The 14,289-nt window shown below is 43.9% G+C and overlaps 1 pseudogene across 1 annotated transcript; it reads left to right on the top strand.

Annotated features, from left to right (window-relative positions):
* The first annotated feature begins 1,686 nt into the window (after positions 1–1,686).
* On the top strand, positions 1,687–12,502 carry LOC143571694 (uncharacterized; annotated as a pseudogene). The gene is made up of 3 exons (XR_013142139.1): positions 1,687–1,856; positions 11,493–11,940; positions 12,025–12,502. The product of XR_013142139.1 is annotated as an uncharacterized LOC143571694 (transcript).
* Positions 12,503–14,289: the final 1,787 nt, after the last annotated feature.

Here is a 14,289-nt window from a genome sequence, read left to right as displayed (position 1 = left end):
TGACCTGTAACAATCAAATTTAAGTTCCACAAGAAATTTGAAACAATTATTGATAAAAAAACCGATAAACTGACTATGATAAACTTTATTATATATATGAAAGTAATGGTATATATTATTGCATTTTAACATATATATATATGTATTTAGTAAATTAACTGAAAAAATAAGTAGATAGATTTAAAGCATATATTTATAATTTATAAAAGTATTTATTTTTATAAAAATGTATAGTATATATAATAAAATAGAGTTTAAATAAAAGTGGATAATTTAATCATGTTATATATATAATATAAATAGAGTGTGAAAGGAAAGTGAATAATTATTCATTTATGACATAATTATTAGTTTGGAGGAAAAAAAGTTATGAGGTTTATCAAAATAGATTTAATAATTATATTTACAGTTTAGCCCTTGAACTTCGAGAATGTTATAATTAATGCTATATAATTATGGTATTTGGATATTTATGCGTTTAATCCATAAAGCTCGTTTAACGATAAAGTCCGGAGTTTTATAAATAAGCGAAAGTAATAAACGAACACACGTTGAATTCAAACGTCGGGAATCTTTATTCATGAATGTCAACAATACATCGAAACGACCCAACGGATCGGGTTAACAAATACAATTACAAATCGAAAATTTGACGAATGCCACATATTAAAGATGCTGATCTTAAGATTTACTCTTCAATGTGTAGCAGTTGTACTGTTTGAATGTAGGTATTTTGTAAATTATAAATGGTTGTTAACAATTGAAGTGCTTGTGTTAGAAACTTTAGAAAAACGCAATGATACTGTTTTGTAGATTGCTGCCACATGTAACATTTCAAGAAAATAAGTGGCCTGATTCGGCGCAACGCACCGGGTGAAAATCTAGTTTATATAAAATTTCGAATATGTCGTTGAGACGTGTTTATTTTTTCTACATGTTATCATAAATTTTACTCAAAACGGAGTGTCAAATTGATATCGAAATGTTCAATAAATGTTTCATAAAGTTTGGCCATACTCGTTTTAAGTAAAGTTTATGCCAACACGTAGACAAAAATAAACACGCCTCAACTGTATATTTGGAACTTTATAAAACTTTATGCATTACAAGTTATTAAAAACCCAAATATGAGTAAAATTAATATAATAATGTAATATTTAAAACAACAATTAATAGGGCAAACATGCTGTGAAAGACATACGTTGGATGCTAACAGGTCGTGAAAGACGCGCGTTGGATGCTAGCAGGTCATGAAAGACGAGTTGAGGCCTAACATGTCGTCAAAGACATGTTTGAGAGGGACAATTCTGTAAACTTTTATTTATGGAGATAAAAATAGAATCTGTTTTCATTAATGGGAAATTGTGGGAATTTTCTCTAAAAAAAAGCATATTTCAAGAAAAAAATTAAAAAACTAATAAAATATTAAAAATATATATATAGTTATCGACCCTTTTAAAATAATAAAAATAAAATAGAACCGTTGGTGGGCATTTCTGGGCAATTCCGGAACATTCCACATCCTTCGCTACCTTCCAGACTCATCAAAACATTTATTTTAATCAATCAAATTCCACAGACTCACATACATATAATAATCATCTCTCTCACTCACTCACACACCACTCTGCAATTTGAAGCAATTAATAATAAAAAGTATTCATTGATCAATCTAACAAGAGAAACAAAAGATGGGTGTGGATTATTACAAGAATTTGCAGGTTGACAAGAATGCTAAAGATGATGATTTGAAGAAAGCGTACAGGAAGCTTGCCATGAAATGGCATCCTGATAAGAACCCTAATAATAAGAAGGAAGCTGAAGCCAAGTTTAAACAGATTTCTGAAGCTTATGATGTAAGTACTTATTATTATTTCATCTAATAAAATCTTTTCTGTTTAACTATCACATTAATAATAATAATAATTTAGAACATAAAATTGATGATTATTATAGCCAATATTAATATGATTTATGATTATGTTGCTATTTAATCAGAGAGAAATCATTCATATTATATTAATGGATTCTGATTATCATAATTCATTATTATTATTCCGTATTGAAGAAACACTAATCGACCCCGGGCAGATTACGGATAATCTGGGGGTTAAATAGATATTTCCCACGAGGGGTTAGACCCGGCAAAGATGGTTCTGATAACCTGCAAAACAGACACCGTGAGCTCGTCACTGAGAAGGGGGGGTACCTCCTTGTGACCACCCTCCGGCGTGAGAATCAGACTAGATTGCTCTTGAATATAAGTGTATATTAAGAGATTGCTAGAGCAGATATCAGGTATAAGGTGTAAGATACAAGATAAGATGAGATGATCATACCATTTGGGGTATTTATAGCCGAAGGTAGGTGTTTCCAAGAGGGTATAGCCGGTTGAATAGTATTCCTGTTCTACCAACTGTGGCCTACGCACGTGTCATGCTGGTAGTTGGTGGGTAGGCAGCGGCTGACAGTGACCAGGCCTGCTGTGTACTATTCCTTTTCCACCAACTGCAGGCTATGCACGTGGTATGACAGGAGTTGGTGAGTAGGTAGCGGCTAATAGTGACATACAGTACAAGAGCATGCTGCTCGCCATACTGTTGTCAATGGGCTGTCGTATCTCTGGTCAGATCTTTTGCCCATACCTCGTCAGGTACAGTACAAAAGATCTTCCAGTATTGTACGGACTGGCTCATTTGGGCGGGAGTATTCCTCTTCACGCCTTTGTGCGGGATTGTTCCCGGCTTTGCTCATTCCTTCAGGTGACTATTGAATTATTGAGAGCTAAGTGCCTTGTGCGTGTAGCCTTGCTGCGCGGGTGGCTTCCCTGATGGCTTGTATCCGCAGCTGCGGGAACAGGCGGAGTACTTCACCATTGGGAGGCATTTCCTGCGGGAACAGCTTGCGTACTGCGCGTAAGGACGTCACGTCTCTGAGCATGGTGGGTCCTGCGGATCCAGTTGGTTTCTGCGCAGACGTCTCTCTTCAAGGTGAGTTCTGTGGGTCCAACTGGGCTCTGCTGGGACCTACCTCTTCAAGTCCTCCCAGTCCAATGTTCTTCTCATGAGTGTTTAATAAGTGAGGTGAACTTTTGGACTTAAGCAAAGGGTTTTTCAAAAGGGTTTAGTTTTAAGGTTTTCCATGGGGATTCTTCCCGCGGAAGTCCTTATGTCACTTGCAGAAATTCCCGACTTTCCTGCTTGATCTTTGGGTATGATGCGGGTAGGTCTGTAACCTCCTCGCAAGTCAGGAGCGTTGAGTCCCACTTGTGTGGATTCTCCATGAGGTTTTGGTAGTTTTGAACATAGTGATCAATTATGTTAAAACCACCAATTCCATCTTGGAGCTTCAAACAATGTAGTTCTCGACGTTCCCGCTATGCGGGGATGTTATTCCCGTTTCCGCAAGCATTGCCCAGAAGATCCTTCTTGGTTTCAATTCCCTGCGGAGCGCTAGGTATGTGAAGGGTTTTGCCTTGACACTGTACCCGCACTCGTCTTACGGTTACTTTACTTCCAAGGTATTCCTGGCGTCAATTCCCTGCGGGTGCTAAGTATGTGAAGGGTTTTGCCTTAACATTGTACCCGCACCCGTCTTATAGTTACTTGGTCGCCGAGGTATTCTTGGCTTCAATTCCCTGCAGGTGCTAAGTATGTGAAGGGTTTTGCCTTAACACTGTACTCGCACCTGTCTTACAGTTACTTGGTTGCCAAGGTAAGGGGTATTTTCCCGCTTACTTTTGAATCTTTTTGAAATTTTGAAATTCGAAGAGTTGGTGAAAGCATAAGAACAGTCCAAACTGTTGAAACGTCGTCTGACGGTTTCTTCTGACTGTGTCAGGACGTGCAGGAAGTTATGGTGACGTGACAGTACATGGTCATTCCAGACGCTTTTTAAGACGCGTGGGCGCGATTTTTCGGGCGCGTGGCCGCGAAATTAATGGCACGCGTCCTTTCAACAGCTGTTGCCAGCTTGCACTTTGCCAAGTGTCATAGTTTCATTGCACCTGCGATTTCTCTCTCTTCCGCATTAAATTCATCGCATTAATTGCGATGAGTATATAAAGGGGGAGAGGGTCTCTTGTAATTCACACTTTCACTCTTCTCTTCTTGTAAACGATTTCCGGCGAATACTTTCTGCCAAGCATTCTCCTGAAATCACTCTTCTTTACCTCCAAACCATGTCTTCTACCTACGATTTTGAAGCTGCTGCCGAAGAATCTGACGTGCACGTCGAGATCCCGACGTCTACGTCTGATAAAGACGATAAGAGCACTGCTGGCGAATGCCAGTGTGCTCTTCCGGCCGACCTCTATCGGTAGGTCGTCCGGAAGTTCATGCTCGAGTCGTTCGAGCCTGAGTTTCCGGAGCCACACCAGACGGTGTACGATGCCCCCCAGGGCAAGATAGGGGTGTACGCTGCATTCTTCGTTTATGGGAATCTCAGGTTCCCATTGACGGAGGTACACCCGATGGCGATCGCCAAGATCCGCCACTTTGAGTGGGTGTGCCTCATTCTGGGCGTGGAGCCCCATCCTGACCGGTTGATGACCTTCTATTCTTGGAGGTGCATCCAGGGGTGGTACACCTTGGTCAATCGGATCAAGGGGTTGAAGATCTGCGCTACCGAGCGCAGTCTTCGGTCGTGGAAGCGTGAGTTTTTTTATATCTCCGCTCGCGTCACCCCCCTTGCGATGACCTTTAAGAATGGGAGAGCACTCCCCGCCCTTCACGCCCTCAACTACCAGGAGGCGGAGTGGTTCGCCAAGATCTCCCGGGTCCAGACTCCGGTTTACCGCTTTGCGGAGTCTGGGATGGTGATGCTTGGGATGAGCCGGGTGTGGAAGGAGGCGTCACAGGTTCCCATCGTCCTCGAATACGGTTTGAACTCTGTTCCTTACGGTATGCTCTTTCTTCTTTGTTTATATAGGTTTGTCTTCTAACTGTTTTTCTTTTATTTCAGAGGGGAACGACTTGCAGTCGCTCCTGCATCCGCGGGAGGCTGATAGTCCCGCTCGGATGGGTACTCGTGCTCTAGATGAGAACGAGTTGCCCATCCTTGAACAGACGGCGGATCGGTTCGTGGAGGTCTACCCGCCAGGCCACGAGATCCTGAGCGCCAGGCGGCCAGGTAAGGAGTTATTCAACCCTCGACCCCTCAATGCTGAAACCTCTGCTGGAATTCCTCTAATCTTGTGTTCTGATGAGGAATCCGCAGATGGTCCTCCGTTGGTGCGGAAGAAGAAGGCTGCCGGCGGGAAGGGGAAGGCGAAGGTTGCCTCCACTGCCGATCCGGTGCCTCGGTCTGATTCAGAGACTGACAGCGAGGAGGTGGCGGGGAACCCTGGTGGTGATAAGACCACTGCTCCGGAGGCTGAGACGACCGTCCCCTCCGAGGAGCCCAGGACAACGACGGTGAGCGGCGTGAACAGGCCGGCTCCATCGGGTTCGTCCCCGCCTGTTCGCACTTTTAGGCTCAAGAAAACCCGTAAGTACAAACTTCTTTTTAACTTCATATCTTTCCGCCATTATACTTATATCTTCTTTGTGCAGGTGTGGATGCTATCGCATTCCAGGGTGGAGCGGGGAGGAGCACCTCCGGACCCATGACGGTAGGTTTGGTCAACCTACCTGAGGCGATGACCCAGGCGGCTGCGCCTGCTTCAGTTGGTTCAGTTGCTCACCCAGTTGAGCCAACTGTTCCAACTGCGATGACATCTCCGCCGGCTGTCAGTGCCATATTTACTGAATCTGTTACTGAGCCGGCGGTGACTATTCCTGCGGGTACTTCCGCAGCGGCGACCACGGTTGTGAGTTCACCTCCGGTGAGTTCACCTCCGTTGGTTTCTACCGCAGCGGCCTCCATGCCTCCTCCGACTTCGGCAGCTACGGCCGATCCTCCAGGTATGCTTGGGGCTTCTCGCCAACCTCTGCCTCCTTCCCATCTGCCTGACCTCTTGGATGGATTTCCCTTGGGTTCAGGTGATGGGTTTGGCGGCTATCGGCCTGTTGTCGACCCTACAGGTGCGTAGGGTTCTTTTGGCCTTTTTTTTTTTTTTTATCATCTTTTCCTAACTGCTTTTTGTTTTTTGCAGTGTCGGATTCCAATGAAGTGTATGTTCCACGATGGAACATCCGCCGAGGAACAACCCTTCGCACGCCTGTGGAGTGCGTGGAGTGGGCTCGTCACGCAGCTCCCAGTGGTGCGTTGGGGGAAGCCATGGCTAGCTACCAGGAGGGTAGGCTAACCAATGAGCTTCGGGTTCTCCTGGCCTGGATGCAGCCGCGCGTCGAGCTGCTTTGTCGTGAAAACGACAAGTTAAAAGCAGCTCGCATCCAAGAAGTAGCTCAGGCGCGGGCTGTCCGGGAGGAGAATAGGAGGCTTACCGCAGTGGCTGCGGAAAAGGAGAAGGCCTTCAAGGCCCTCGAGGTTGAAGTTCAGGCCCGGCTCGAGGCCCGTTCCAAGGCTGCCCAAGTTGTTAACTAACAGCTTCGGCTGGCTAAGGAAACTGCACGGAACGCAACCGAGAGGGCCACCAAGGCTGAAGCTGTTGCTGAGCCTTTACGCCTCGAGAATGAGGAACTTAAAGCCAAACTAGAGGCGCTCCAACAGGCTCATGATGCCTTGGCGATGGAAGACGCCAAGAAGCTCCAAGAGATCTTGGACCAGAGGGGGGTGCTTGACCATACTGAGCGGAAGCTAAAGGGCGTTGAAGAGGCTGCGGCTAAAGAAGTGTTGCTTGCCAACCTTAACAAAAGTGAAGCCGAACGCGCCCGTAACCAAGCTCAAGCTGCCCTCCAGGAAGATCTGGTTACCAATGAATGGCTTCTTCGAGAAGCGTTGTCTCAGGTAAGCTTAGCTTCATAATGTCTTCACGCTTTTCTTTGTAAATAGAAAAGGTTTTGATACTTGTATATTTTTTTTGTAGGTTGTGCATCGAGTCTTCACGGACACATCATACGACGATGCAATGAGCGCAGCCCTCAACGCTTCTCATGAGGATGGGGAAAAGGCCGGCTTCCTGCTTGGTCTAGGGTTCGTTGAGAAAGGCATCCCGCCTTCCAACTTCCCTTTGTATGATGTGGATACTGAAGCTGTTTATGACCAAGCAGTGAATCAGTATGCCGCCTTCCCGCATCCGGTGGTGGAGAAGGTGAACGAAGTTGCTGCTGATGATGGGCTAGCTATCCTTAAAGCTTTCCTTGAACCGCCACGCTCTACTGATGGTGCTGGTCCAAGTGGAAGTGGTCCTGAAGCTTGATCCTGAAGATCCCTTCCCACTGTTAGGATAGGTTTAGCTTGTATAGATTTATATTCTTGTAGGCGGGTAGTTACCCGGCCATTCTTGTAATGAATATTATGAAATATAAATCTTTGTGCGGGTAAGACCGCTACTTTCACTGGATGACTTGCTTTATAAACGTTATATGACTTGCTCATGCATACTTTAGTTTAAATTAGCAATTTTCCAAATGTTTAGAATAAGTTAACCTTTGAACGTGGTAGATAATATGTTGAAGTTTTGCTTCCTCCTTCGTGATTGTGCGGGTAGGACCGTCACTTGCACTTAGTAGGATGGCTAAACTTTACCTATATCTGACCTGCGTGGAGGTTTTCCTCATCTTTTTAGAAATTTTCTAAGTGTTTAGAATAAGTTAACCTTTGAACGTGGTAGATAATAGGTTGAAGTTTTGCTTCCTCTTTCATGATTGTGCGGGTAGGACCGTCACTTGCACTTAGTAGGATGGCTAAACTTTACCTATATCTGACCTGCGTGGAGGTTTTCCTCATCTTTTTAGAAATTTTCTAAGTGTTTAGAACAAGTTAACCTTTGAACGTGGTAGATAATAGGTTAAAGTTTCGCTTCCTCTTTCGTGATTGTGCGGGTAGGACCGTCACTTGCACTTAGTAGGATGGCTAAACTTTACCTACATCTAACCTGCGTGGAGGTTTTCCTCATCCTTCTGTTAGAAATTTTCTAAAGTATTTTGAATAAGTTAACCGCTCGACACGCGGTTGTCAATAGGTTCGGTTTCCTCTCATGATTTGTGCGGTTAGGACCGGCACTTTCATTTAGTGGGTTGACCAAAGTTTACCTATGACTGACCTGCGTGAAGGTTTGCCATTTTTTGGGTTTATGCGGGTTTTCCCGCCTTCCCCACGCAACGACTTTCCACGTAATTATGCGGTGAGTACCGGCATCAGTGTTGAATAAATTAACCGTTCGACGCGCGGTTGTTAATAGGTTATTGTTCAGTTTCCTCTTATTATGATTCGTGCGGATAGACCGGCACTTTCATTTAGTGGGATGACTGAACTTTACCTTTAACTGACCTGCGTGAAGGTTTGCCGTTTTCTGGGTTTATGCGGGTTTTGCCGCCTTCCCCACGCAACGACTTCTTTCACACTTATGTATGCGGTGAAGACCGGCATATCCGTGTGGAAAGTTCATAAGTATAAATGTAAAATCATCAGCGTCGATGTTCTAAGGAGAATCATTTCCATTAGAAGTGGCTCTGGGCCTTTTCTTTACAAATTTGGAATTGATCTACATGCAAACTGTGTAATTGAGCTCCCTTCCATGTTGTTGGGATGGGAGTGCCATCGAGCCGATATGCACCTGGTTCGGGATCTCGTTGTTTACGCAGTATGTAGTCTCCGGCATTGAAGCTGCAATTTTATTCGTGTTTTCCCCAGCTGGGGTTCTACACGCATCAGCCTGCTCAGCGTTCGTTACGCCACGAGGTGTGCGAGCGTCCCATCTCTGACAAATGCTTCGACGATGTCCTTTACGTCTGTGCATTCTTCAGTGTTGTGGCCTTTTGTCCTGTGAAAGTCACAGTATTTGCTCCGATCAGTATTGTGACGATGTCGGATTATTGGAGCCTTTGGCCATGGGAGCTCCTCAGTGGGCGAATATCTCGGTGACGCTTTTGGTGAGTGGCGTCCATCTGGAGTTCTGGTTCGACTGTACGTTATCCCTTCCGCCTAACCGATGTTGCAAGCCGGATGAGGTGTCAAAGTTTACCCTTGACTGCCAAATGCCTAGCTTCCGCTTTTTGTTTAGTTGGGCGGTAAGGACGTTGTCTTCTCTTGTTTTCTGGGTGTAGAGGTTTGTGCTCTGGGGGAGATCTCTACCCAGTTGCTTCTCCGTTTCCGCAAAGCGTTTAGCTGCTGTCATGATGGCATCCCATGTGGATGGCATGCCATCTTTACCCGTTAAGGTGCGGATGAGCTCTGGGTCGTTCGCGCCGTGGATGAAAGCAGCGCGAACAAGATCTTCGCTAATATTACCCAGACTTAGCTTCTTTGAGTTGAAGCAAGTGATGAAGTCTGGCAAAGATTCATCTTCCTCTCGAATGCATTTGAGGATTGTCCATTGCTCTTCGATATACTCTCTCTTTGTTGGCTGAAGTGTTGGCTAAATTTCTGCTGGAAGTCTTCCCAATCGTAGATGTGGTGGACCGGTAGACGATCGAACCACGCTCTAGCTGCCCCAACAAGCGTCATTTGGAACATGTAACACCACGTAGGTTCCGTCCAACTACTGACGGTTGCCCCCGCTATGAACCTGTTCAAATGATCGTCTGGATCAGATATACCATCGTAAGTGCCGATGTTGGACATCTGTTTGGCACTTTTCGGGACGATTGCTTCCGCAATGTCCCTTGCAAATTTGGACGTTCCCGCCTTTGCAGCAGTTGGTGTAAATGTTTTGGAGAAGTCACGTGGGTTTCCACCTGCGTTTTTTGGTTTGAAGGTTTCTCCAAAACGCCTTCTCGGTTGGGAGTCCGTTTCCTTACGCTTCCCTTTCGCCCTATGACGAGGGTTTGCGTCACTATCGGATTCCTCCGAATCATTGTCCCAGTACTCTACGAATTCATCAGCCTGTTGGAGTAAACGTAAGCGTTCATCCAACTCAGCTTGGAATTCTTTTTGACGTGCTTCCGCCCACGCTTTAACTTCATCGAGTGTTTGGCGGGGGAGCCTCGTTCGTTGTCTCTCTAACTGGGTATCGGTGAATCCCAGTGAGCGATTATTTACTGCACTTGCCCCAGCTTGGGTAACTGGGGTAGTGTTCGTAAAATTTACTGCACTTGCCCCGGCTTGGGTAACCGGGGTAGTGTTCGTAAAAACTGTGTAGTCGCCGGTATTCCCCCCAGTAGCTGGGGTTGTGGTTACCGGAGTTTCTTTAACCATCTTTCCAGAAGTTTGAAAAAACTGAAAAGAAATGAAGTTCTAGCTTTTATGCACGGATGGCGCCAATGAAGAAACACTAATCGACCACGGGCAGATTACGGATAATCTGGGGGTTAAATAGATGTTTCCCACGAGGGGTTAGACCCGGCAAAGATGGTTCTGATAACCTGCAAAACAGACACCGTGAGCTCGTCACTGAGAAGGGGGGGTACCTCCTTGTGACCACCCTCCGGCGTGAGAATCAGACAAGATTGCTCTTGAATATAAGTGTATATTAAGAGATTGCTAGAGCAGATATCAGGTATAAGATGTAAGATACAAGATAAGATGAGATGATCATACCATTTGGGGTATTTATAGCCGAAGGTAGGTTTCCAAGAGGGTATAGCCGGTTGAATAGTATTCCTGTTCTACCAACTGTGGCCTACGCACGTGCCATGCTGGTAGTTGGTGGGTAGGCAGCGGCTGACAGTGACCAGGCCTGCTGTGTACTGTTCCTTTTCCACCAACTGCAGGCTATGCACGTGGTATGACAGGAGTTGGTGAGTAGGTAGCGGCTAATAGTGACATACAGTACAAGAGCATGCTGCTCGCCATACTGTTGTCAATGGGCTGTCGTATCTCTGGTCAGATCTTTTGCCCATACCTCATCAGGTACAGTACAAAAGATCTTCCAGTATCGTACGGACTGGCTCATTTGGGCGGGAGTATTCCCCCTCCCGCCTTTGTGCGGGATTGTTCCCGGCTTTGCTCATTCCTTCAGGTGACTACTGAATTATTGAGAGCTAAGTGCCTTGTGCGTGTAGCCTTGCTGCGCGGGTGGCCTTCCCTGATGGCTTGTATCCGCAGCTGCGGGAACAGGCGGAGTACTTCACCATTGGGAGGCATTTCCTGCGGGAACAGCTTGCGTACTGCGCGTAAGGACGTCACGTCTCTGAGCATGGTGGGTCCTGCGGATCCAGTTGGTTTCTGCGCAGACGTCTCTCTTCAAGGTGAGTTCTGTGGGTCCAACTGGGCTCTGTTGGGACCTACCTCTTCACGTATATATTGTTAATCAGATGTTTACAAGAGAAAACACATCAATGGATTATGTCATAATTAATTAATTGTATTATTAATTATTAAGATTTTGCAGTTTAATTGAATTTCGTTTTGTTTAGAAGATATTTATTAGTTTTATTTGTAATTATTAATGTATGTGGTACTTGATAGTATAATTGATCGATAGATAATATGATAATATAGTATAGTGTACTTAGAGGGGTTTAATTGTATATATTCTTTCTATACAGGTTCTCAGTGATCCGCAAAAGAGAGCGGTGTACGATCAGTACGGTGAGGAAGGATTGAAAGGTCAGGTACCTCCTCCGGATGCAGGTGGCCCCGATGGAGCCACCTACTTTCCACGGGCGGAGGGACACCTTTCACTTTCAATCCCCGAAACGCGGACGACATTTTCGCGGAGTTTTTCGAGTTTAGGGGAATGGGAGGCGGTGGTGGAGATGGTCCAGGTGTGAGAACAACCAGGTTTTCGAGTAGTATGTTCGGTGATAGTCCAGGTGGATTTGATAATATTTTCAGCTCGTTTGGTGGTGGAGCGTTTGGAAGTGGCGGTGGAGCTGGGTCTGGTCCTCGTAAGGCGGCTCCGATTGAGAGGAGTTTACCCTGTACTCTTGAAGAACTTTACAAGGGTACCACCAAGAAGATGAAGATCTCACGAGACATTGCAGACATTAGCGGGTAAGTTAATCATCCAAAAGCCAAGCTTTATATATAAACAAATATATAATCATGTTCTTAGGTTTAATTATTTTTTATTTACAGGAAAACGATGACGGTGGAGGAGATACTAAATATCAACATCAAGCCCGGATGGAAGAAAGGAACAAAGATCACATTCCCGGAGAAAGGAAACGAGCAGCCGAACACGGTACCAGCTGACCTGGTGTTTGTCATAGACAAGAAACCCCATAGCACATTCACTCGCGATGGCAACGATCTTGTGGTGACACGGAGGATAAGTTTAGCGGAAGCATTGACGGGTTACACGGTCCATTTGACCACCCTGGATGGAAGGAATCTAACCATACCCATTAATAATGTGATCCATCCGGACTACGAGGAGATTGTACCTAGAGAAGGGATGCGGATATCAAAGGACCCGACGAAGAAAGGGAACCTGCGAATCAAGTTTAATGTGAAGTTTCCTACGAGGTTGACCTCGGCCCAGAAGGCAAGGATTAAGGAACTGTTGATTGTTAAGATGAGGATGGTTTTTGGGTTAGATATGTATCTAATCTAATGGTTCAATGTTATTTGTGGGATGGAGGGGCAATCTTTTTTCTTGGAGTTATGGTTGTAATTAGAAAAACTGAATATCAATATCATTAAAAGAAATGTAAGAAAGAATAATGGTTTTGTTCAGATATATGAATGAATACTTTCCATTTTTTGTTACGCTTTAAAGCACATATGAGATATGACAATATAATATGTGTCATATAATATGAACTAGTTTTAGAGCATATGTAATACATGGAACGATTCATATACTAAAAGTACAAATAAATTTAAACAATAATAAATTTATGGGAAAAAACATGTTATATCTATAATTCTATTTATAATAATTGTAACTCGAATCTGGATCACTATAATTATGATATCAACAATCTAGGTGTTGGTGCGGAATTTCAACACTAGATGATTTAAGAATACAAACCCAGTACCAAAAACTTGCTTTAAAACACACGTTAATATTAACGTCGGGTGCTTAAGCACTATTAATACAATACTCGTCTATGATAATCTTTAGACGGCCAAAATCTCCAGTGAACGAACAACTTAACCCTATACAAAGACATCTATATATATAGGGCACCAGCATACTAGCCCAACAAAAGCCCAAATCCCACCGAGAACCACTAAAGTTCTCGGCTTACATAATATACCCTATCTAAGCCCAACCTACAAGCATAAACCACAAATATAGCCCAACATTCCCCCCTTGGTTTATTGCTTGATTAAAACTGCTTTGGCTGTAGATAATCATCGTCCATCAATACTTTTATTTAGGCCATTCGGTGTATATACTGTGGCTTCGAAATAGACACTTGGAGGTTTAGTGTCATATTTAGCGTCTTAATTTAAAAATCTGGCTGGGAGTCCGGCACAGGTCATGCTACTTTCCATATGAAATAGATAAACATGATGTTCGTCATCATGGATAGCAACGAATATTAGACTTGATTGACTCAGAAAAGTCAAACACGATGTATCTTTGGTAGGACCAACAAATCCTCTGTCAAGGTTTGACCGAGAATGCTTTAACAACTCTTCAAAACGAAGATCTCTCTGATTCACCAGAAGAATCTGGTCAGTCCATGCCGAAAACCTCAGAGCACTATTCATCATCTTCAACATGCCACCAATCATCATTAATGACTAAACCTGTAACTACAATCAATGACTAAAACCAACCATCAGTAACTTCAACATAGATCAAACAAACCGTTTGAATGATGAATCAAAATCAAATAATCTCTAACAATCTCTCACCCATAATAGAGTTCCTTACCTATTTAAAGAAGTTTTTCTTGAGAATCTCAAGGAGACAAGAAAAGAAGTAAGGCAGCAAGATAGGTGAAAGATTTGATGGTTAGAGTGAGAGAAGATTGTAGAAGATAAGAGAAGTTGTATTTTTCAAAATTAATGTGTGCCTTTATAGACTACCTGGTCACATCAGACCAGACTGAAAACAATGATTTGCCGAAAACATGTGGCTGAGAACTGTTCACTGAAGGCAGAGAACTCTCAAATCTGGCCGAGAACAATAAGCAGTTGAGAACATCATCATCACAAGCAACTAGGACCAAAAATGATATAGAGCCGAGAACTCAGAAATCATGTTTAACCGAGAACTCTAACCGAGAACGGTTACTCTTTAAAAATATCTCAGTGCACTTTGAAAAGTATCCCGACTTATGTGAAAAACAATCTCTTAAAAACTTTGTTTAGACATGAGTAAACACGAGGCAAAAATAAAATAAATGAAAGTAGATGAGAATAGAAACATAAAAATAAAATAAA

The sequence above is a fragment of the Bidens hawaiensis genome, unplaced genomic scaffold (genome assembly GCF_021521415.1).
Source record: "Bidens hawaiensis isolate Kalapana, Puna unplaced genomic scaffold, B.hawaiensis_p1.1 tig00025522_1, whole genome shotgun sequence".
NCBI classification, from domain to species: Eukaryota; Viridiplantae; Streptophyta; class Magnoliopsida; order Asterales; family Asteraceae; genus Bidens; species Bidens hawaiensis.
This window is presented reverse-complemented; position numbering and strand designations above follow the sequence as displayed.